Below are 23,971 nucleotides of genomic sequence, written 5' to 3' on the forward strand. Positions count from 1 at the left end.
AAACACAATGTGTGCGTTAAGAATAAAATCATTTTTGTCAACTAGTTTCGATATCAGTTAGACCAGTTTCCTCAGCTTTCACTCCTGCACCAGTGGAGATTAAAAACATAAAATCAACTTTCCATATTATGCAAAACCTGTACTAAAGCAACATTTCTAAATTTGTTATATTGGTAATTGTAGTAGGTTAGCATTGCGGTCAAGGCTGGTCAGTGGCAGGAAAGCAAACCCAAGGTCAGAAGCTGCAGTTTCAAAGCGCAAACACGCACTTTGATTTACAAAACAGAAATCAAAAAGAAACAAGGCACAGGTGCCAAAATAAACACACAAAACAATACAAAACAAACTGTACTATTCAGGCTGGGCAATGGCCTTCACTGAATAGTCTCACAAACACATCAACTCACTACCCGACACTGCAACACTCCTACACCAAACAAAGGATTTAGCTTCCTTGTTATACATGTGGCCATTCTCCAATTAGCACTCGATTACCTAATAGGGGAATGGCCACATCCCCCACATGATGGTTGGCAGATACGGATTTAACCATCCCTGCCAAACTTACATTCAAAATACCACCACCACATTATTTATACTGGCAGGGCTTCCACTCTGGCACAGTAATACACAGAAGTGAATATTTAAAAGTAATGTGGAAGGCCTCGAAATGACACACAGAGTGAGTTGGTATTTTCAATAAAAACCAACAAACGTTTATTTTCACAAAATTCAACAAAACCTGTCCAGAAAATAAATGGGGACTGTGCCTTTAAAAAGGTGTCTGTTTACAAATATATACACAAGTCCCGGGGTGGTAAGCGAACATGCGTAGCAAAGCGTAAAATTAAACAGAATTGCTGTTTGTTTGCAGGATGAGGTAGCCCTGCTGCACCTATTGCTCTTGGTCTTCTGAAGCATTCATGACCTTATTACTCTACAAGAGATAAAACAGGAGTTTACTGTTGCACAGTGGACATATGTTGCTTCGATTCCCTGATCCTAGGAACACTGCCCTGACCGGTGGAGAGGCTACCCCTTTTGTACACATTGGCCCTGCCCTGTATCTGTTTACCTGGCTTGGGACCAGGTGTACCTAGTTCCCCTCCACCAGCCTCCTAGCAGGCCGACTCCTACAGAATGTTAACCCAGTAGTTGCCAGTGCCTCCTGGATGGACAGGTCCCCCATGCTCCCCCTGCTGGTGGAAAGTGACCTTTTCATTTCAGTGCAGGGAATCCATCTACCCTGTCACAAGTGACAACAGGTGAAATTTATTTATGTTGTCTAATGCAGTAATAAAAAGCATAGATCAGTAGTCTTTGAACCAACAATAGTTTGTGTATAGCTGGGTGAAATGGAAGATCAGTGTTTATTTTGAATTCAAACCTGATCTGCGCTGGTTGCGCCTTCACAGTACTTTCAGATAACAGCCCTAAATTGTGTCCCTAAAAAGAAAATGTATTCTCGCATGATAATAAAATGATACTCTATTGCTCATTATTCTCAACGTGGGCCAATTATATTATACTTGACACTGAATTATTCATATCTTCCGATCAATGGAATTCTCAGCAACCAAGAAAAAAAAAAGAAAAAAGCAGAATAATAACAATAATATGGAAAAAAATATATATTTGCCATAAACCAATTTGATAAATGTCAATCCCTGGACACAAAGAGTTTAATATGGATGGGGGACAAATATTTATTGACCTATAGAGTGTATACTGCGCCACTCTGTTTGACTGGTTAGGTCATGGAAATTATGATTTACTATGGTGGTATTTCAAAACTATTACATCTTCTGAAAATCCTTCCTAAAGGATTTAAAAAAAAGGTCAAAAGGGCCATTATAATAACAATTTTATTTAATGAAGTAGTGAATTACTTCAAACTTCAGGGACTGGATTGTGTAATATGTGCCTATTATTCTTTCAATATTAAACATCAACGCTTGTGCCATGCGAACACGCACTTATGACTCTGGGAGATTATAAACAATGTTTCCATTCAAACGGAGTTCCTTAGAAAGTTATTTAACGTAGAAAAGATTGAGTGAACCGAGTACGTTTTACTATATCATTAAAGTTTCATAACAGTTTGTGTGTCAGGATAGTGTCACGGCCAAGGCTGGTGAACAGCAGGAAGCAGATCCAGCGGCATCTGCCTTCACTGAACCTTCTCTGTGAAACAAAGCCTTAAATGTTTTCCTGGCATTTAATTAAATAGCCATGTGTATGTCTGCTGAGTTTGTCACCTCAACCTCTTCCTCCAGGCTTTGCTGTAAAATAATCTGTTAAACACCACTAGTGACAGTACCTCTTTTTATCAAAACATATGGAACATGCCTTGGTAGTTTATACAAAAGAACTGTATTCAGACCATCTTCACAATAGTAGCAATAAGGTTTTTGAGAGTTAGAATTAGACAAGTGATTTGCAAGGGGTACTGATTAGAAGCTACTAAAAAGACTTGTCCAATCTGTGTTTTATGTTTTTTACAGTTATATTAAATCAAAAATCAGGATAATAACCCTTTGAATAAAACATACATAGACAGCTGTAATTGTTTTACACACTTAATTAGGTCATTTGGCCTAGCGTGGTCCAAATTAGCAAGAGTTTATTGCATACTGTAATGTTCTATTTATCTCAGACACTATGCCCAGGCTGAACCTCAAACTGTCAGAGTTTCAGGAGCTCACACAGACAAAATCCATCCATAAATGTACAGTATGCAAAATTATTTGACGCTGCGCAACAGTAAACAAACAAAGCTTAACAATGTCTCTATAATTTACACCAATAACGTACAGTAGTACAATTGATACTCGATACCGTATCAGTAGACTCTCCAATAGAAAAACAAGATCCAAAGGAAACAGACCTGCTAACCCTGATAAGAGAATAACGAAAATGAACTAAGAATGCCATAAAACCCTAAAACATGATAATGTGCAGTACACTTATATAGTGTCCACACATTACCATTTTTAGATTGCGAGTTGCCCAGCAGTTGCAATAAAAAGAAAGAAAACAAAAAAAGCTTTTTTTTTTCAATATCTTTCCAGTTGTTTCCCCAATAATGTTGTTTTTTGTGATTTAATTACCAGCCAGAAGGGTGTTTCCAAGAAATGAGGGATATATTTTAAAGGAAATACCACTGTATCTTTATATTGGATTTTAGTGGATGTTTTTCATTTCTTAGGCAGTGGTGGCAAACAATTCTGACAAAGGTAATTACATGCTTCAGATGTCACCACAAATGCTATCCCCAAGTGGTATCTATTCTGCTTTAAAATTCAGAACATAGTTAATGAACACAATCTTGTATTTGTACCTAGTATTTTAATGTATCTCAAAGGATTTATTGGAAAAGGGGTTGAAGATGAGGACTTTTTCTGTAATATTCAAAATTCCTGATAATTAAAGTGCATTAGCAATAGTAATCGTGGTACTTTTGTTATTATTATTTTTGTTCTGGGACCATGGGACTGAGATGAGAGGGGTATATCTGCAGTACCGGAGGCAGGACATGGTCCTGCTGAGAAAGGTGCTGAGACGACTACCCCTGGCTCTGCAGCAATAAACTATTAAGCAAGACACCATGTAGCTGACCTATGGCACAGGAAGTTATAACTAATAAGGTACAAGGATGCACAACACTAAGGGTAACACGGTTTATGTTTCCAATGATAATGTAACGACACTGATTTTAAAGCATTGGTTATCACATATCATTTTATCTTTTAAAACCTTTTAATGATGCCATCAAAGATTGTGTATTTATGTCAATAGGTCCTGACACTACATTTAATATTAACATTGCAGTTTTTGTTTACTTAACTCTGCTTACAATAGTGTTATATAATAATAATAATAATAATAATAATAATAATAATAATAATAATAATAATAACAAATAGTACAGCTTTTTCACATAAATATCAGATGTAATTAAACTAAATTTTATTGAAATTTTACCAGATTTTTGGAAGACTGTTATAAGTTTTATAATGTAAAACCATTTCAAAGTAAAGAGCATGTGAAAGTCAAAGATAAGAATGGTATTTTTTTTATCAACATTTATCTCAGCACTGGTTGTAGCATGCACTCACTAAATTACTTGTGACTGATGCTAGGTCATATTTATAGGGGAACATGGGGTAATTAAAGATACAGCCATGACCTCATCTTCTGCCCACTGCTGTAATCACAATCTACTTCTTTGTAGAGGGGGCTGCTGGTAAGTCATTCCAGCTCTGGAGTCCTAGTTAACTGTATTAATTTATAAAAATAACAAGAAAGGTCTCATATTCAAGATATTATAAAGGCGTCGCTCAATCCTTATTCATTTTTCCATGAATGTTGCTGTCAGTCATCCACGTGCAACCATGGCTGTCCTTCTTGTTTCACTGCATACCAGAATCTCAGCAGTGCTGCCCTCCCTTCAACTCTGTAGGGTCCTGAAAGAGATCTGAAGTCACTGTGCTAGATAACAAAATCTAAAGGGCACTTCTTTTTTGTAATGGCTTCTGTATTCTTTTTGTATGTATCAAGACTGTGTTGAGTCTGTGACAAGAGATAAAAGTGACCCCCAAATGTCACCTTTCAAGTCTGTAATGTTTGGCCACTGTGAGCTGTGCTGCAGCAGTGAATTGTGGGAGTAAGCAGACCATTGTAAAGGGTAAAACAAACTGGAAAGGGCAGTACTAGTGGGGATTCACTACTCTAAATATATCATTATAAATGACAGATCAAAGACTAGGCACAGAAAAGGAAGTACTTATCTGTTATGTGTGGTAGTTACACAAACTACACACAGGCAACGTGATTACTTTTATATTGTTAAATAATGACCCCCCCCCCTCCAATAAAGAAAGAAAGAAAGAAAGAAAGAAAGAAAGAAAGAAAGAAAGAAAGAAAGAAAAAGAAAGTTGAATAAAATATTTCCATTGAGGTAATTATGTATACAGCAATGCACACATTTAAGAGAACAATAAAAAGTGTGCATGAATAAATGAATGAATATATGAAAGTATATTCTAAAAGTTGTAAATTTAAGAAATTCCTAACCAGTAATAAAATATGTAGACAACAAGACTGGGTACATCTATAAGGCAATTTGTTTACAGAGCTTGTTGTGTCTTAACCTTATACCTAAAGTACAACACCATCTACTGGACATTTTACATGTAGGAACGCGGGATTGCGTCAGGGTGAGTTAGAGAAAATGGCTGCCTTACAGTGAGGTTAGGTACTACTTTGAGTTTAATTGTTTTTCTTTTAATAAAGTGTGGATTCCAGTTTCTTCTAAGCATAATATTTCAAACTATTTCTTTGACAGAATATTTGCCATATTGAATATCCATATTGAGTATTTTTTCTCTTGAGGCATTGCCTGATTTTCTGTTTTCACAAATTCTAAACAAATAAAAGATTTCAAAAACACAAAATTTCTATTGCTATCATTCAGAATCATAAAAAAAATAAAAATAAAAAAACATACACAGACATAGAGAATCAAAACCTTAACTGCCTTCTATGAGAGTGCTATGCTACCATCTGGAAACTGAATAGAGATGAAGTTTTCTTTCAAGGTTTAATAAAACATATACAGAATAGATTAGCTTGGGTTTAGTGGAAAACTATTGTCCCCTTGGTTTGATATAGTGTCCTCCAAATTCCATAAATACCTTTGTGGAGTATCCACTGGCCTCACTGATGAGAAAGTGAGTTAATGCAGTGAGAACATCTACTGCTATGTTTTCTAAGTGCTGTATTACTGACTGTTGAAATTGGTAATTCATTTGTTGGTTCTGTAACATCCTAAAGCAAACAGCCCAGCGTTAACAAATTAGGATTACATTATGCCAGCCTGTCTCTCTCAATAGGGAACTTTTCACAGCAGGCTCAGAGAAATCTATTATTATTATTATTATTATTATTATTATTATTATTATTATTATTATTATTATTATTATTATTAATAATAATTCTGTAATGCATAAGCCTTATTCTATTCCAAATTAATTTATCCAAAGAAACTCAGATTTGATCATGCACACTTAAATAAATTGTGTCAAGATTTGCCAGGTTGGGAACAACAGAATTAAACTTTAAAAGTTAAAAAAAATTCAATTTCGAATGGACTGCCTGGTTGACATTTAAGAAAATGTACACAGGAGTGAATATGTCCATAGTTTAGATTACTTATTTCTGCATGTAAGTATATATTTCTACCAAAATACTTAGATCAACAAAGTGAAACAAGTTGGACAAATTCCAATCATTTATGTAGAAACAATTTATATTGTTAAACAAAGCCCCACCCCCCCGCTCCAATAAAGAAAGAAAGAAAGAAAGAAAGAAAGAAAGAAAGAAAGAAAGAAAGTTAACCACACATCATACAGTACAATGCAAAACTAGACCTAGGACTGCAGTGCATATTGAATGTATTTTAAAGTGTAACAAAAAAACAGAAAACAAAGGAATTAAGAAGAGTCAGATGATATTAAATGTAAAGAAATATCTTTGAAGTACTTAAAGAGTAAGTAGCGGGGTTCTGAAAAATATAGCCTTATATGTCCCAACGTGTTGCTACAAATGTTTAAATAATGTACTTATAGTTTTTCTTTTCAGTGTTAACGTCCTGACAACTTTTTACACTTATAACTTTAAAGTCTGTTTCAAAGCTCTTTTGAAAATGACCGCTCTAGTGCACTGATAGTGTACGGATTATTGCCCACATTGTCAAACAGGTAACACAGCAACAGCGATCCATGGTCTGGTACGGAACAGAAAAAACAGAGCACTTGTTGCTGTTTTTTTTTATGATTGATTTTTTTTAGCGCTCTTCCTGCAGTGATTTAGAGGAAAGGTCTCAAACCTCAATGCATTAGAGTGGACATTTTTTTCCAGTTCATGATTTTAGCATTTCCAAATATTCAAAGAATGAAATGAAAGGTTATTTTTCAGTAAATTATTTTGATCAAATTGCGAAATGGAAAATATCATATTTTCGATATGCATTATATTAAGGCAACACATACATTTATTAAGCAATAGAACCAGGATTGCCAACCGTCTGTAAATTTTACCAGACGGCAAAGCTGTCTTATGAGAGCTCTATTGGTGTTAGAAAATTGCTGTGTTAAAAAAAAAAAGTTTCTTGTTTTTTTTTTTGTTTGTTTTTGTGTTTGTTTGTTTTTCACTTTTTTTTTTGCTAACGAATACAAACGTTTTCCTCAATATTGTACAGTAATGGAGCTTGCACAGAATTCCATATGTGGCCTGGTAGCCTTCAGGCTTCATTATCCCTGCGTTGCATCGTGGGTATTTCCAACAGCCTAAATAATAACTCAATACTAAAAACAAACAAAGAAACAAAAAAACAACAACAAAAAAGCTGCTTCTTCAATGGTTCTTCAGTTCAGGTACTTGTACCCAAAAGTGGGCATGTTTTGTGAACTGTTTTTATCTACCTCTTAAAAAATGTAAAACATTAAAACAATAAAAGTACCGGAGCCGTGTTATTTTCAGGTACGCATTCAAACATGGTTCGCAGTGTACTGTGCATACTCGCGCACACCTGAACAACCGCTAAGAAAGCGGGGAAATGGCCATTTAAATCTGATACGTTATGTTGTTTTTGGTCTTTTACATCTTTTTACATCTAATTTATCATATTTTCCTGTTTTTTTTACACGGTTTTAATTTAGTTATCATATTTTTTCCACTATTAAGAAAATAGTATGCAAATATGTATCATATGCAATATATTGGGTCTTGTAAATTTGTTTACTTGTGCAACTTTGCGGTGACTTCTCATTTTGTCTTGTTCGTCATGAATTGTTTTTTGTTTTAAGAGAAATTGGTTGTCTGTTTCCAGTTTAAGTTTGCAAAAAATATAACGTATAATTAACTTTAGCATGTGCTTTAAATTTTCCTGCAAACCTTATGACTATAGCAATTGATTACAGATATACCAAAATCTGACAGCGTACCACATTCTGGCCTTACAGGGGTCAAGTTTTGGTACACTACCATATTATGACGACGTACCACTTTCTGGTCCAACACATGTAACTTTTTATTTTTGAATTAAGGTTTGAATACACGTCCGTGTGTTTGTGTAAATTGGCATTCATATCATACCCAATCCATACAGCAATTATCTATTTATTTAGGCTATCCATTTTCTGTTTCGTTCTGTTTCCCCGTACTATTGCAATGCAGTCTCAATTGTAATTAGCTGCACAAAATATTAACACACATAAAGAATATGTGTACACCAAAACACTGTGTTTTAATAAATACAAGTCCTTGCAGTTTTTGTTATTTATCATTATTGTTATTACAGTATACTCATTAACCAATACATTTAAAGCTATATCATTTTCAAGCTACATTTGGAAGTCTGCATGACCGAAAGACTGAAAAAAATAAAAACAAATTCTTTTTGGTGACCTGCACATGATCAACCATGCTTACTGCACACATTGAACTAGGCTGTTTCCATGACTACAAAAAAACAGAGGTAAACCAATGAGCTGTCTGCAGCACTGCTGAAAGGACCAGCCATTTTGCTTATGGGAGCACAGAATGGCATTATGCTCTGCTTTATCCAGGAATAAAATAACCCATTCACTGGAAACGAGACAGAGGCAAGTTGGTGGATGATTACGGTGACTGAGATTGGAATGCCATCAAACTGCTATATTGACTAGCCTACTGTTACCTGAACTGCACTCAGTATGTAAAATGCAGAATAATAACGAATAGAATGCTGCATAGGCTACCCTGGTAAATGCTATGGGTTTCTCTCGTAAAGAGAATTTACTGCTATGTTATCTCAACATCTTACGAACAGTGTGAGAGCAAGTGACCCAAAAGAAGGGTGTTGCCCAGTGCTGACATTGTTTATCGGTGTGGTGGCTGCTTTATTTGGACTGACGCCACTGAAGAAGCAGGTGTGTGATTTCACTTGGGCTCCTGTAGTGGATACGCAGGTCCTAAAGCCAGCGCACACTCGGTATTTGTCATCTTCTTTTGGGGACAATAAATAGCGGTTTCTCTGTGGACACCCGCTGCTGTATGTCTCATTTTAGGTAAGCGCTCGGGTGTCAAAATCAGCATTGTTTTTACTTCCAAATTTTGTTTAGTGTCCTCGCGCGCGTTCATGTTTGGCAGGTGTAATAAATATGATGCATCATGTTTTTTTGCTACGGTAGCAAAATAATACTATGGCACATTCTGAGATATTGTATTAGATTTTATAAATTGGTAATGCACGAGTAATGGATGAAGTGCACTGTCGAGTACACACTGGGTAACGTAGTCTGTCACAACAATACCTTTATCCAACATTTTTCTTTCTATGTAGCTAGCACGCTGAGCATTTAAAGTATTATTTACTTTTAAAGTTGTATTGAAAACATGTCAAGATTTTTTTTTCTTCGTGTGCTAATAACTGATGTCATTCTTCCAGGTGAGTAGTTGTTCAAATTTACCAAATTACGGTCTTTATTACGGTCTAAGGAAAGATTACAGGCTGGCAGCTTTGATATTTGTTGTCAAAAACATTTCAACCTGGCGTTGAATTGTTGCATGCAGGACGGTCTACTCTAGCAAATTACAAAATACCCATTTGTGAGGAGGTATCTTATTTTAACTCCATTACACTTATTAATTATTTAATAATGAATAACCTTTAAGAACGATCTTCAAAACCGATAACTTCATCGCTGGTCTCATTTTAGTATTTACCTTGTTTAGAAAAATGAATTAGGATAAATATATTTATATAGTTCAATCCAACGTGCCCTTCTAGGATCATGGATAGATAGTCTGTACTGATGATCGGGAGAATAGTTTAAAAAGTAATGCTGTGCCAAAGCACTTGCTTGTGAGAATGTAACAAAGAAGCTAAATAGTAAAATTGATGGATACGGTTGTATGCGTCGTGATCTGACGGGAGGTGGGGTATTATCTATAGCCATCCTTCCTTATTATTATGAATACATCAAGATTTAGTTCCTGAAAGTACAGTACACCGAATGCACTCATTATATCTAAAGTTTTTGCAACATAATTATATATATATATATATATATATATATATATATATATATATATATATATATATATATATATATATATATATATATAGTTCCTACAGTACAGTAAACGTGTATATGTAGGAGTGAATTTTCAACAGTACTGTAAATATTGATGTCTCATCATGGTAGGTGGAAGTTAAAATTGTATGTATAGTGATGTTTAGATCATGTTATATAAGTCCGTTAAATAATCTAATGAAACCGAAAGTAATAGTGCTGCGTGTGTATTTACAGAAGGTCAAAAGTTGTAGGAGAACCATGTTTAAACACCAAAGGTAACCATTTTATTGCTTTTCTTATATTATTGCAATAAATAACCAGCTTGTGAGGTCAAGGTCAACAGTGTTTGCTCAATAAAAACATTACACACCAATGCCCTTCTGCTGAATATGAGCTATAACAACTGAAACACATGCTCTGTGGTGACCAGTTTAATTGAGCAAATATGTCTTTGCTATAAATGAACCTGAGGAAAGGTACTGAGTTTGTGCCACTCTGTATGTAATGTACAGATAACAAAAAACAAACAATGTTTTTTTTTTGTCCCATTTTATAGATATTTAAAGTGATTCTTTTGATGGATGTTAAATTATCGGTGTGACCTGCTTTGTAATACACAGTAGAAATATATTTTTATTTTTTTTATAATTTCTAATTGTTCTATTGAAAGATATACATTAAAGTAGAGATTCAGCTTTATAATAAAAACAAATTATTACATACCATGCATAAAATGAAAAATAACTATTTTCATACTTTGACAAAAGTATTTGGGCAATAGAAATATTTCGTATGAAACTAATTCTTTGCTAACTGACCTGATGATAATTATAGAATACATACATACGTAATTATCAAGTGCTGAAAAATAAATTTGAAATTTGTGATTTAATCCAAAAAAAAAAAGGTTAAAACTAAGGAGTACAACAACAATCTAAAAATGACAGTGATACAACTAAACGAAAAAGGAGAAACTACCAGAAAAATAACAGAAAGACTCAGTTAACCAAAAAGCACTGTGTGGGCTATTACTGACATGCACAGGAGAACAGGAACTACTGCAACTAGCTCCAGGTGTGGACGACCAAGAAAGATTTCTGCAAAATCTGGAAGAGAAATCGTTCAAGCAGCCTAGCAAAAACTTTGGATTACTGCAAAAGATTTGACACAAGAATTGAGTAAAGATGGTTGAGAAATTCACGAGTGAACAATTCATTGATACCTTAACAAGATGAATGTCCATGGGGAAAAATCAAGATGGAAACTTTTGTTAAAAACAGTACACAAAAGAAAATGATTAGATTTTTCCATTGAATACTTGAGAAGCCTGATGATTTCTTCAACCACATTTTATGGTCAGACGAATCCAAAATATAACTTGTTTGGAGGAAGAGAGGAGAATAATTTAAATACAAGTTCATCATGCCCAGTGTTAAACATGGTGGAGGTTGTGTGATGATATGGGCTTGTGTTTTTCCTCAGGCACTGGTGACCTTTGTATTGTAGAAGAATCAATGAATGCTGCAAAATATCAAGACAATTTGCACTCTCAATGCTTGGCTTATTGGATGGAAGTTTGTATTCTAGCAGGATAATGACCCTTAGCGTTCTGTGAAGTCTACAAAGGAATTTCTGAAAAAAAGGAAGATTACAGTTATGGAATGGCCATCTCAGTCCCCAGACTTGAATCCCATCGAGATAATGTAGATTGACTTGAAGGAAACCAAAGTCGATTGCAGAACTTAAAGAATGGGCAAAAATATCTCCGGAAAGATGCCAGGAACTGGTTTCAAAATACAAAAAAAAAAGACTGCAAGCTGTAAAGGAAGCAAAGGATGGGCACACAAAATACTAATGTTAGGGTGCCCAAATACTTTTGTCAAAGTATAAAATTATTTTTTGCATGTTATTTTTTTCATTTTATGCATGTTATGTAATAATTTGTTGTTTTATTATAAAGCTGAATCTCTAATTTATATATTTCAATAGAACAATTATGAATTATAGAAATCACTTTCTTTGTGGTTTTTCTCATTGTTTTTAACTGCACAGGTACTTGTGTGTGTGTGTGTGTGTGTGTATCTATTTCAAAGCGTTTTACATGTCGGATAAAACAGAAAGAAGTCTGCAGTATCAAAAAATAGTACACATTACAAAATAAGAATACGTGATTATAATATTAACAGTATCAATAAATAATAACAATAAAAAGCATTACAAAAATAAAAACAGTTGAAGAAAACAAGACATTAATAAGAATGATAGATAAAACACAAAATTGCTAAATAAGCAAGTCAAATAGAGAAAAGGGATTATATTTATGTCAGGTTAAAAAGGCTAGACTATAAAAGTACGTCTTTAATCTTGACTTAAAAATATTGACCAAAGTAGCATCTCTAATAGAAAAGGGCAATGTTCCACAATCTGGGGGCATATAATGCACTTTCTCCTCTTCACAAAAGGCCAGTGTTAGAACAGAGGTTTATATGGTGACAGAATCTCTCTTAGATGTATACTGATGTGGTGAGGGCCTGTGACTGTCAGAAAGGGACCTTAGCAAAAAGGACTGGTAGGCTACCAGAATACTATTATAATTGCCTAGCCGTGCGGCGAACACAATGGCTGAATGATCACCTCTGAGACCTGGCATTGCTTGTTGGAGCAGGTAGAGTCCTTGGACAGGAGCGCTAAATTAGGTGCCTGTACCAAGGTGGCAATTGAAGCCTCCATCGTGTACCCTATATAGTGCTTCCATCGACCGGGAAATAGCAGGAGCTGATGATCCCAGGATGACTGGGATGAAGAGAATCCTGGTGCACTGGGGGGGGGGGGGGGGACACGGGAGAGATGGTAGGCTCATAATCAAAGATGGACTGCCTTGTTTCGCCTTCTGTAGGACAGGGCACTTGCAAGGTTGCAGTGGCCCTCTCGATCAGTGGTAGAAGCTCTGCCGACAGGGAGAGCTTAACCGCAGGGGACGTGTGATCGGACTTGACGTCCTCAGATGGGAACACCAGCTCCAGTTTGCCCACCTCATCAGAGGTGGTGATGGACAGTATGTTCCTGTGGCCAATCTGCGCCCGAAACTCAGTGGGGCCCAAGGGGAACCATTCCTTGGTGGTATCACTTTGAGCACTACTTTGGTTCTTGATCAGAGAACCCAGGGGAGGCTAACAGGGAGATATACAGATGGTTTTAACCCTAAAGTGCATAGTTTACGTACTGGCTTACGGTGTTATACCTTAGACCATGTTGGATCCCAGCTAATAGGCAATCTGGGAGGGCCTGTGCCTGTACAAACTGCGTTAATACTTAAAACAATTATGGTTGGGCTAGACATGTGAAACGCTAAGAAACGCCCACCGCTAAAAGTCCTAAAGCATCCAATATGTCACTCTGTAAAGCTAAAATATAATTCTTATCCCTATAGCAATGCTTCAATATAAGTGAGATATAAATTCAAGATTATGCTTACCTTCCAATATAGGGAAGTGCTTTTGTAGAATATAAATCAAGACAAGAGCTGTCTGCGAAGGCAGAGGCTTCTGATTACGACCACACAGCAACCAGCTCTTCAGAGATCTGCAGAGCATGGACCAAACAGCTTGTATTACCAAGTTGAATGATACTTGACTGGAGTTTTGCCTCGACTCTTATAGAACTGTACCTCTGCTTCGTGCATCAGAAGATTTAATTAAATCTAAACATTTGATCTATTTGACAGCTCTTATCTTTAAGTGAATAATATATTTAAAAAGTCCCAGCAACTTTAAAATTAATTGTATATGATCTCATGTTCTCTACTTTTCTAATCTCTAAAATATCTGAGGTAATCCTCGAACTGATAACATATTTTTCCAGTACCATCTATAGAGTGATGTTTTCTAATATATAACACCAGCTCTGTTAATTAGTCCAGCCTTGGTCTAAAATATATTTCCTTCTCAACAATAAAAACGTACTTTTCAGTGTGTGTTTAATAAACTTTTTTTTCATTTATAAGTGTGTGTTCAACAAACTTGGCTTCTTTAGCTAAAATCCCTTTTCTTCAGCAGTCTTTGGCAACTTATAGATAAGAATTCAAGAGGCCCTACTCTCGAACCAGAGTTACTTTTAATTAATAAGAAACTTTGACTATAAGCACATTCCTAATCTATTACATTAGGTCATACTTTTGCTAGATTCAACAGACTGCTCATACCGGTATCTCTAATGAAAAGAAGAGGCCCACATCTTAATTTCAAACAACTACCAAGCTCTCTTTAATTTTATAGATAACATAATTAGGCAATGGGCATACTGTAAGACCATTAACTCTGTTTTCTTGTACCATAAAGCAGGGGTCGGCAACTGGCGGCCCCTCTGAGTTTCTTTATCAATGTATTAAATGTTAATAAAACATTAATTAGATCCGCTGCCTCATCATAAAACCATGGCACTTACGCAGCCAGCTTCTGTGTTGTTGTTGCTGGAGTGATTTCTCACAATAATCGCAGTCTGTCAATGGTTGCTAGGCAACAGTTCCAAGGCACGTTAGAGAGCACGCAACCAACATTACCTGTGCGAAGCCACTTTTTCCACAGTGAATGTCTTTAAGTCCAAGTACAGGAGCAGACTGAACAATGCAAATCTGGAAGCCCAACTCCACTGTGCCATTAGTAATATGCTTATCCTTGACTTTCAGTCACTCGTGCAGAGCAAGGGTGCTCAGTTTTCACACTGACCGGTAATTTCAAGCGATTTTTACCAGACACACATGTAATGTTAATCCACATGTAATGTTAAATGGGAATAGTTAGCGAAATGGAAAAGGCACAGCTGTTTTGATTTATGTCTGTATGAATGTATTTATTTATTTATTTACAGTTGGGGAATAGTTTTTGATGATTGCGCAATGTGTCTAACACTTAAAACTTAAACCTGCATTTGTGTGTTACTGTATGGCTGCTTTTGGTGGGAATCCACGTAGCTTCAAAATACTATTTGCGCATTTATTTTTCGTTGGATTTTTTTTTTTTTTTTGAGAAAGACAGAAGTAATAGGCAGCTAGTAAATGTAAATAAAACCCTTTTAAATAGTTATATATCTTTGCTGTTGCACAGATTAGTGTGAATCACTGTTTGAATGCTGTGTGGTTTTACATTGTGAATTCTGTGTGGTTCTATATTGTTGACTGAAAAGACAATAGCAGCGGTATAGCGGTAATGTCTTTGTTCAAAGATTTCCATTTTTATGTTTTTTTCCATGCTTTGCCCAATGTGTTTCTGTAAGTTTGTTGGTATTATCTAGGTATTACAACCTGATAATTAAGTTACAAATTGTTCAGCTTTGTAGTGGCAACCCACCAGCCATTTTAGGGGCCACCATAGCGGCCCCTGGCTATGTTGAGGTTGCCGACCCCTGCCATAAAGTACTTTTTGTTGGTTAATATAAAAGATTGTACATGGAAAAATAACCTTGAATTGGGACAGCTGCTGACCAATAAATGTAGTTCTGACCGTGGACAAGAGTTCCAAGGGGCGGCACACAATTGGCTGAGTGCCGCCTGGGTGGGGAGGGTTTAGGTCGGCCAGGGTGTCCTTGGCTCACCGCGCACCAGCGACCCCTGTAGACTGGCCGGGCACCTGCGGGCCTGCCTGTAAGTTGCCCAGAGCTGCGTGGTCCTCCGATGCTGTAGCGCTGAGGTGGCTGCGTGGCAGGCCTGCGATTCCAAATTGAAAAACAAAATCATAGTTTTGCTGAATTCTTTCATCCCAAGGTTAAAGGGTACATCAGCAATACATGAAAAAATAAAACATAAACTATCCCACCTTGCTGTTCCAAATGTATTTGGTCATTGTATAATAATCCATATGCGCCCAAACATCTGCATAATGCCACACTGCTATGTCCAAAATCACTGTTCTCAAGCATGTCTTTTGAGCCAAATATGACATCCGCATGTACTCTCATATGTACTCTGAAATGTACTGGCGCATGCCCAGTGAAGCATTGTATAAGCTATATTACCTCCGTGTGGAAACACACTAGTCTGTGTGACAAACATGGTCTGTCTAATTTTCCATAAGGAAGGAACTAGTACCTGCTTTCATTTTGTGTAGTAGACATCTTTTATACTGTACATGTTTCCTTCACATGTTGTATTTTGATGTATTATTATGATTAATGTTGCATTAAAAAAAAAAAAAAATGTCTGTGCTGTGTAAGTGGTTGCGGGGAAAAGAAAACCCAAGACGGAGTTGTTCTCATTTCCAGCTAATGAAGGGACCCACCCACAATTATAGCAGCACTGTGTTATTTCAGTATAGGTCCCCAAAGTCTTAGATACAGCTCCAGCTGATTCTGAATGTTTGCAGAATGGACACGTATCAAATAAACTAGCAAATGAGATTCGGAAACGATATATTTTCTTTAGGAATGAGGTCTTTGAGGGTGATCCGACCTAAAAAAATAAATATTGCATTTTTTCATCCTTCATATTTCATTTGCATTTCCTGACACAACACATGCACAATCGTCTACACACCGTTGAGTTGGAATGTCGAATTCGGCCACAAATTCCATCTCCCTATCAGTTTTTGAACAATCTGATGTTGAAATATTGTCTGGCATTATTTCGGACGTTCCTTGTGTACATTCACACTGTGTTGCTGAGGAAAATTTGAATTTAAACTGTTAATGACACAACTTCGATATTTAACAACGAAAGCGCACATGATTGCATAATTTACTCTACGGCGTAAGTTTCCATTATAATAACGTTCGTGGTTCCAATTCAGCCTGTAAATCCCCATAACTTGTGGCAGTGAAACTGTATTTTTTTAATTCCGTTTGTAGATTTTTGCTTGCCATGTCTTTGCTTGCAAATGTCTTGTGTCCTGTACAGTGCTGCTGGGCCCAGCAGCTGCTGTCACTACACGTGTGCTCGCAGCACCACTTTGCAGACAGGCCTGCGCTTAGTCTCTGTGAAAACAGAAAAAAAAAACAGAATGAGAAAAAATGTTCTCAACAAAATACAGTGATTGTAACAATTGCATAAAATATACAAACTGTCTCGTAATTTTAGCCTGTGCTCTCCTGGGGGGAGAGCACAGTGTCAGCCGACTTATGTTGCTTGATCCTTGAAAAGGAGCAAGTCAAGTCAAGGCTACACATGGGGCACAAGGCCGCAGTGAGACATAATAAACAACAGGCTGTAGTGCACAATTACGCGTAATTAGTAAAAACTAATACAGCGATTATTTTAAAGTCACATATTAATTGTGTAAAACACAATAAATGTGAAATATATAGCAGAAAAGTAACAAGTACTTATCTGAAACAGCTCTCCTGTCAGGTCAGTTCTTGAAAGGAAAAATGGTGTTGAGGTCTGTGACCACAGTGCTTTTGTGGCCTCGGGAGCGGGCCATGACTGCGTCACAGGCTCGTCGAGCAGCTTTGATACATCTTATTCAGGTTTCAGGTCTTTCTAAGGGAAAAAAACAATATGGTAATGGTAATTTTAACTGTTAACGTACATATGTCAATATATCTATCAATAAACAAGCCATATTATAACATTTTGTATATGTAATTCTTTGCATTTGTTTAGCACTTCCCTTTAATAAACTGCCATTTCTGTGCTACTTGCGTACTTAATAAATATTCTACATTTTATGCTGAAGCACCTGCCCAAATTTGTGATTTTACCATTACAAAAACAGTAACTTGAAAAAGATTGAACAGTAAAAATTCGGTTTCCCAGAGCTTCTTGGCAAAAAAATAAAAATAAATGTTACTTCTCTTTGCTCTCCAGTCCTTCTTTTCCTCTGTCCCCCCACTGTAAACAAATTTAGGAGCCCATGCTATGTCTAATATCCTGTGTTCTTTGCTTAGTAACTGGCATGGATCCGGTGCAGTCAAATAGTTAGCATGTGTTTTTTTTAGCTCTACAAAGCTGTGTAAGGTCAAAAAGGGTCTGAATTCAGCTTTCATTGAACTGAAAGAATGAAAGGCCCCAGAAATAAATTCTAATTGTGTTCACCTTGACCTTAATTTAAAAGCTCAAGCTACCCAAATCAGGTTTTTAAAAAGGGCAGTGATCAGAGAACTCTTTCACTGCTTGATTCAAAGGTAGTTTGGGGGCTCAGTATTATGTTGCATCAGTGATCACGTTACATGGCCTACGTTTCTGAAAACAAACCCTGAATGAAAGGAGTACTAAGGAATTCATGTGTGGTCTACAGGAAGTCAAAAGATGTGACAGTCGAAATGTTTGAAATGCCAGAACTGTCACCATTTACCTTCTTGCATTACATCATCCCTTGTTTGCGTCTGTAATTGACAGGTCTAACAGTGGTGCGCAAACATTTTTAATGCTGCCCCCGATTTCATGTAAATCACGTAATTTTTCCTTAACCACAAAAAGTTCAGATTTAGCTAAATACATAAGCGTATCACAAAATCAACATTTAAAATCAGTCTATAAATCGTTCCAATTGTTCTGCTATTTTTTGCCATGTGGCATCCTTCTTGTTATTGTCTTTATAACCACGGACATCATAAAGAACATTATATTTTTCGACTTTAATAATTGATGTCCATTTTTTTTATTTCTGTGGTAATCTCTGCGTGACAGCCACTACCTTTGACCTTATTTCTGATTGGTCCATTGCATTGAGAACAGCACGTAGCACAAATACAAATAAAACAAATGTATTTATTATATATTTGCTCTCTTAGTTTGCGTCGCTCGCTTTGCTTGTGGTGTGCATTACTCTATGTAAATAAATAGTTTTAATTATTTTGTATTCGCTCGCTCGCGTCCGGTGTGCATAGCCCTTTAACATGCAACCCTGTGCCCATTGACGCGTTTGATTTGGTATTGTATGCTGCAGAGCTGCACTCACACTCCGACTTTTAAGAATGTGTTTATGAAAACATTTTTATGTATTTAGCTAAATCTTTACTTTTTTGGTTAAATCTAGGAAAAAAATACGCGATTTACAATAAATCTGGGAAAAAATACCTGTTAAAAAATAAGTGAATATTTTTTTTTTTTTTCTTTTTAGACTTGCCCCTGTTCACTGCAGTTTCACTGACACACTCGCCACTTAAAAAATAGTTCCTCCAGTTCTACAAGGCCTATAGTGATCGTCAATGGCTCATTTGAAAAGTAAGAACTTGGACTAATTATCAGTCATTTGTGTATTTATTAAAAATGTTCTATCCTTTTAAAACATTTTTACATAACTGCCCCTTTAGTTATAGTCACGCCCCCCCCCCCCCGCCCCCCCCCCCCCCCCCGACTCTCTGCACTTTGTTGCACACCACTGGTCTAACTTACAACCCCCTAGAAAAACTTTTTTTTTCACTGGTTCACCTGGGACAGTAATCCCAGGCTTGAGGATAATATACTGTCGTCTACAATGAAAACCTTACACCTCTGCAATAAAGGCCACAACTGTAGTGAACGTTGAATAAATTCATGTGTCCCTCCCTCAAAAAAACAAAAACCCTAGCTAAGTTGTTTAAATAAAACAATTTCTGAAGTTCTGCACTGTTTGTTGGTTCAGCAGCTGTTGTTAAAACAGTACTTCAAAAGTAAAAAAAAAAAAAAAAGTGAGTACTTATTTATGTGTTATCTATGCATGGTATTTAAATTAGTCATGTGCGAATACAATAGGAGGCTGTGTGGTCAAGTGGTTGAAGAAAAAGGCTTGTAACCAGGAGGTCCCCAGTTCAAATCCCACCTTAGCCACTGACTCATTGTGTGACCCTGAGCAAGTGACTTAACCTCCTTGTGCTCCGTCTTTCGGGTGAGACGTAGTTGTAAGTGACTGCAGCGGATGCATAGTTCACACACCTTAGTCTCTGTAAGTTGCCTTGGATAAAGGCGTCTGCTAAATAAACAAATAATAATAAACAAATAATACAAACTGCCATGTCCTAAGACAGACATAAGTAACTAAAGCTCTTGAGTCACACTTGTGATGCAATCACAAAGACTGCTTGTCACAATGCCACGCAGTCCAATACACTATTATTTATTTTTCATGGTATGTCAACCCTCTCAAAACAGTTTATGTGTCTATCCGGGGTACCTAATTTGGGATGTATTTTTGTGTTTTTGAACCACATTAAAATAGCAAAGCAGGTTAAAGATATGTGTACTTGTGCAAACTACCATACAATGACTGAATGTTTGAAACAGGCTGTGGGCAATTAACAAGTTGTATAGAGGTCCTAGTGGGAAGCTATTAAATTACTAGTCCATGTAGAAAGATTGCTTGACATTCATTTATCTTGGTCGTCTTGAGAATTTTAATTGTTGATTTATTTTGCTAATGGGCTTGCCATATGGTCAAAGTGAAATAGAAAGTTTCCAGTGTGATAATTCAGTAACAGCTCTCTAGCTTTCATCCCTGTCAGCTACAGTAATGCCACCTACCTTAGCTGAAGCAAAAACAGCAAAGACTGCCATGTGACAGTGCTGTTATACAATCTTTTCCATTGCGTCTGCATTTTACTTCAAGAAGTTATGAAGTTCAGTCTGCATTTTTCACGGTAAAAGATATTGGCTTACTCCAAATAAAGAAATCTTTGAACTTAGCCACACCAGCAAAGTAAGTGTAAATCCCCTGTTGACATATTTTTGACAAATGCCTATTTATGCGACACATTTGTATCCTGGTATTGGAGGTGAAAGAAAGAACTTTAGAATGTAGCAAAGAAGTTGTGTTATAAACAACCATGACTTTGGGGCTTGGGCCAGAGATTAAAAAGGCAAGACCTATTTCTGTAACTAAGTGTATTTTGGCTTTGGTAAACTTTTTATTTATTTTGGTGACAAAATTAACACTCGTGAAATTCTATCCAGAACCATGTAAAGATTGCAAAGTGCTAATTGCACTGTAGAGAAGTGTTGTCTTAAAATCAAAATATTAAAGATGAACTTCGTTATAAATCAGTCAATATTATATTTAAAATAATATTTCACAGGTTTTAATTCCTGTTAATTTCATACTCTAATGCTGTCCCTCTTGTTTACCCTTTCACTTCTGCTTTGTATTTGTGACTTAAGTTTGCTTGGGGGAACTAAAATAAAAAATAGTATAAAGAGGCACCGAAACACCAGACTGAAGAGCAGTAAAGGGTAAATAGTGGCAGATGCGTTTCCACTTTTTCCTTAAAGTTAATTCCAGGTGACAAAAAAAAAAAAAAATCTAAAATGTGCCACACCACACTGATTTTTGACTAAGCAATGAAACCTCAAGTACTCCATAAACAATTAGTACAGAATATTAAATGTTCTGTGACCGTGGGATCTACTGGACCATATTTTTTTTTCCCATTTATATTTGATTATTTTATACTGTACAGACACAAAAACAACACATTTTGCAGAAAAAATGGGCTATACAAGATCTATATAAAATATGTTATTTAGGTTTCAGTACCCGATTTATCCTTCTCCCAGCAAATTACTCAAAATATGCAGTTTTGTACTTGTCTGCTGGTAATTTTCAGAAAATGAACTCTAATCCCTGATATACATTTTTTTTTTAAATTAATTTCTTCACATATACAGTGACTGACACATACCATAAACACCTTTCCATGGTATGTGTCCAATAAAACAAAACCTTTACTGCACCCTGTGACAAACCGGGGTTAGTTTGCCACTTCCAGAACCTTTTCCACTTGTCTTTTGTTGTAAATAGAAACACGGGACCACAGAAATGAAATAAAACAGGGCGGTGCCTGTATAGTTCATCGACTGCACACAAAACAAAATAAAACAAAAGCCTAACTCCTTCCAGGAGCACTAAACTCAACTTTTCAAGTTTTCTTAAACTAACCCGGACAGCTAAGCTGTTTACTGGTCACAAAACATGTACTCTTCAAGTATAAACACAGTTGTCGTCCCATTTACAACACCATTTACAACACTATTTGTGCAGCAGGGTTCTCCGCTATAGATTGGACTGTCGCATATTTCTGGTGGTTTGGCAAAAGCCATAATTAGTTTTCTAACTGAATTAAATTACTAGGTTTTGAATTCTCTTTCAAACTCAACTCTCTATGCTTTCTTCCAACACACTTCTGTGTTGTCCAAATCTAAGCTTTGGTTAAGAAATAGTGCTGACGAAGATATCACTGCCCTACATAAAAGTAGCCTTGGTTGAGTAGAAGCTACATTATTTTAACCAGGGCAAGTTTATTTTTATTTTCAAGCAATGCCTTCCAAACCTAGATTTTAAGAAACAGACACCATGTTTGACCCACAATCATATGCAAACCTCAAACAGACGTAGTTCCTCACACAACATATTCCATTTTTTTTCTGAAAAAAAACTGTTTACATTTAACCTTTTTTTAAGTAGCTTATTTCCAGTCCAGAAGTGCTTTGTACTTGTGCATATACTGTAATATTAAAGCCCTAGGTGCATGCTTGTAAGGATTACTAAGCTCCCAGTGCTGTCCAGCCCCGATAATTAATTAATGATTGAAAGAGAGTGGTCAGTTAATTTATCTTTACACTGTTGCAACATGATGTGGATTTACTACAATTGGCTAAACTCTGCCACTCGCATTGGAAGATGAGCTCTGTCAACAGACTTAAACTGCACTGTGTAAAATTGGTGCTGGTGATGTTACATACAAATTGAAAATTGTCCCACTTTATAAGGAAACACTGATTCAAACACTGATTCAAACAGTGTCCACGTTCAAATGAGGAAAAGTGCTCTTAAGAGGAAGAAAGCAGGGAATGCTTGTATAACCTTTCGGATTCAACATTTAGCCGGCTGAAATCAAAATAAGTTTATAATGTGCTGCCAGTTACCTTCTAATGGTTTTTAGTGAAGTTAAACTTACAAGGTGTTTGCCTAGTAGTCACATATTTGACATGTTCACATACTTCACACAAAGTTAGTTCTGTGAACAGTATGTGTTGTCACTTTTCCTCTGAGCTCTTGAGTGACTTTCCAGCCTCTAGACATACAGGTCTGCATCTGAAAATAGCTCAAAAAGCACTACAACAGGGGCAGGAGCTGCATTTCTAATGTTCTTTCTTTGCCTGCAGAAGCTGGAATCAGGCTTGGATCTAAACTCTGAAAAACGCTTCAAAACTTTTTAACAAAAGAAAAAGGGAAGAGTTGGATGTGCAGAATAGCAGATGCCCACCTTCTGTCGGTTAAATTTGCCTTCCTGACAGTGTTCTGGGTAAGACATTTATGCTTGTTCTTTTTATTTCAGAGGTCTTGGTGTTGTTTAGCAAAAACTGTACAGTAATAAATTATAATTATACGTTTTTTAATGAACTAACTGTTAACAACAGCTGTAGATTTCTAATAATGTGAATTAGCTCCCACAACAACAACCCAACTTCAAGCAACTTTGAATAAAATAAATAGACTGTACAAGCGAAGGGTGCCTTGATTGGTAGCTTAACAAACAGCATTTGTGATTAAATATAAATTGATGTTTTTTTGTCATTTTAGTCACATGAGGTAGTAATATTTATTGTGATTTAATAATTAAAAAAATAATAATTATGATAATGCTTTTGGCAGCTGGTTAACTTATTATCCACAATGTAACTGATTATATTAATCATTTTTTACCATGGTGTACCATAACTTCTTTGAGCTTTACTGTACCTACCAATGCTTGGTAAATGCTTTACTACACTTTACCATTTTAAACCAAATTTAACTGCACATGACTTTCAGCCTACAACCACTTGCATCAGGTCTTAAGTTTTAAATCTGAATGTGGGCAATATGAAGGGGTAAAACACTTAATGATGGGTAGTCCTTAATCACAGAGAGAATGAATAGCAGTTGATCAGAAGAAAGAATGAAAAG

The 23,971-nt window shown here is 36.2% G+C and overlaps 1 protein-coding gene across 16 annotated transcripts in view; it reads left to right on the forward strand.

Annotated features, from left to right (window-relative positions):
• The window catches only part of LOC117421159 (sorbin and SH3 domain-containing protein 2), a 146,517-nt gene that overhangs the window by 24,244 nt on the left and 98,302 nt on the right, over positions 1-23,971 (forward strand). For 8 of the 16 annotated variants that reach the window (XM_059027216.1, XM_059027230.1, XM_059027199.1 and 5 more), the window contains exons 1-2: positions 8,572-9,110; positions 23,188-23,327. The gene's annotated coding sequence lies outside the window, so the exon portion shown is untranslated. Of the gene's footprint in view, positions 1-8,571; positions 9,111-19,171; positions 19,276-23,187; positions 23,328-23,971 lie in introns of those variants that run through there. The other 8 variants (XM_034035178.3, XM_059027267.1, XM_034035179.3 and 5 more) reach the window with 6 other exon arrangements.

The sequence above is a fragment of the Acipenser ruthenus genome, chromosome 1 (genome assembly GCF_902713425.1).
Source record: "Acipenser ruthenus chromosome 1, fAciRut3.2 maternal haplotype, whole genome shotgun sequence".
Taxonomy (NCBI): domain Eukaryota; kingdom Metazoa; phylum Chordata; class Actinopteri; order Acipenseriformes; family Acipenseridae; genus Acipenser; species Acipenser ruthenus.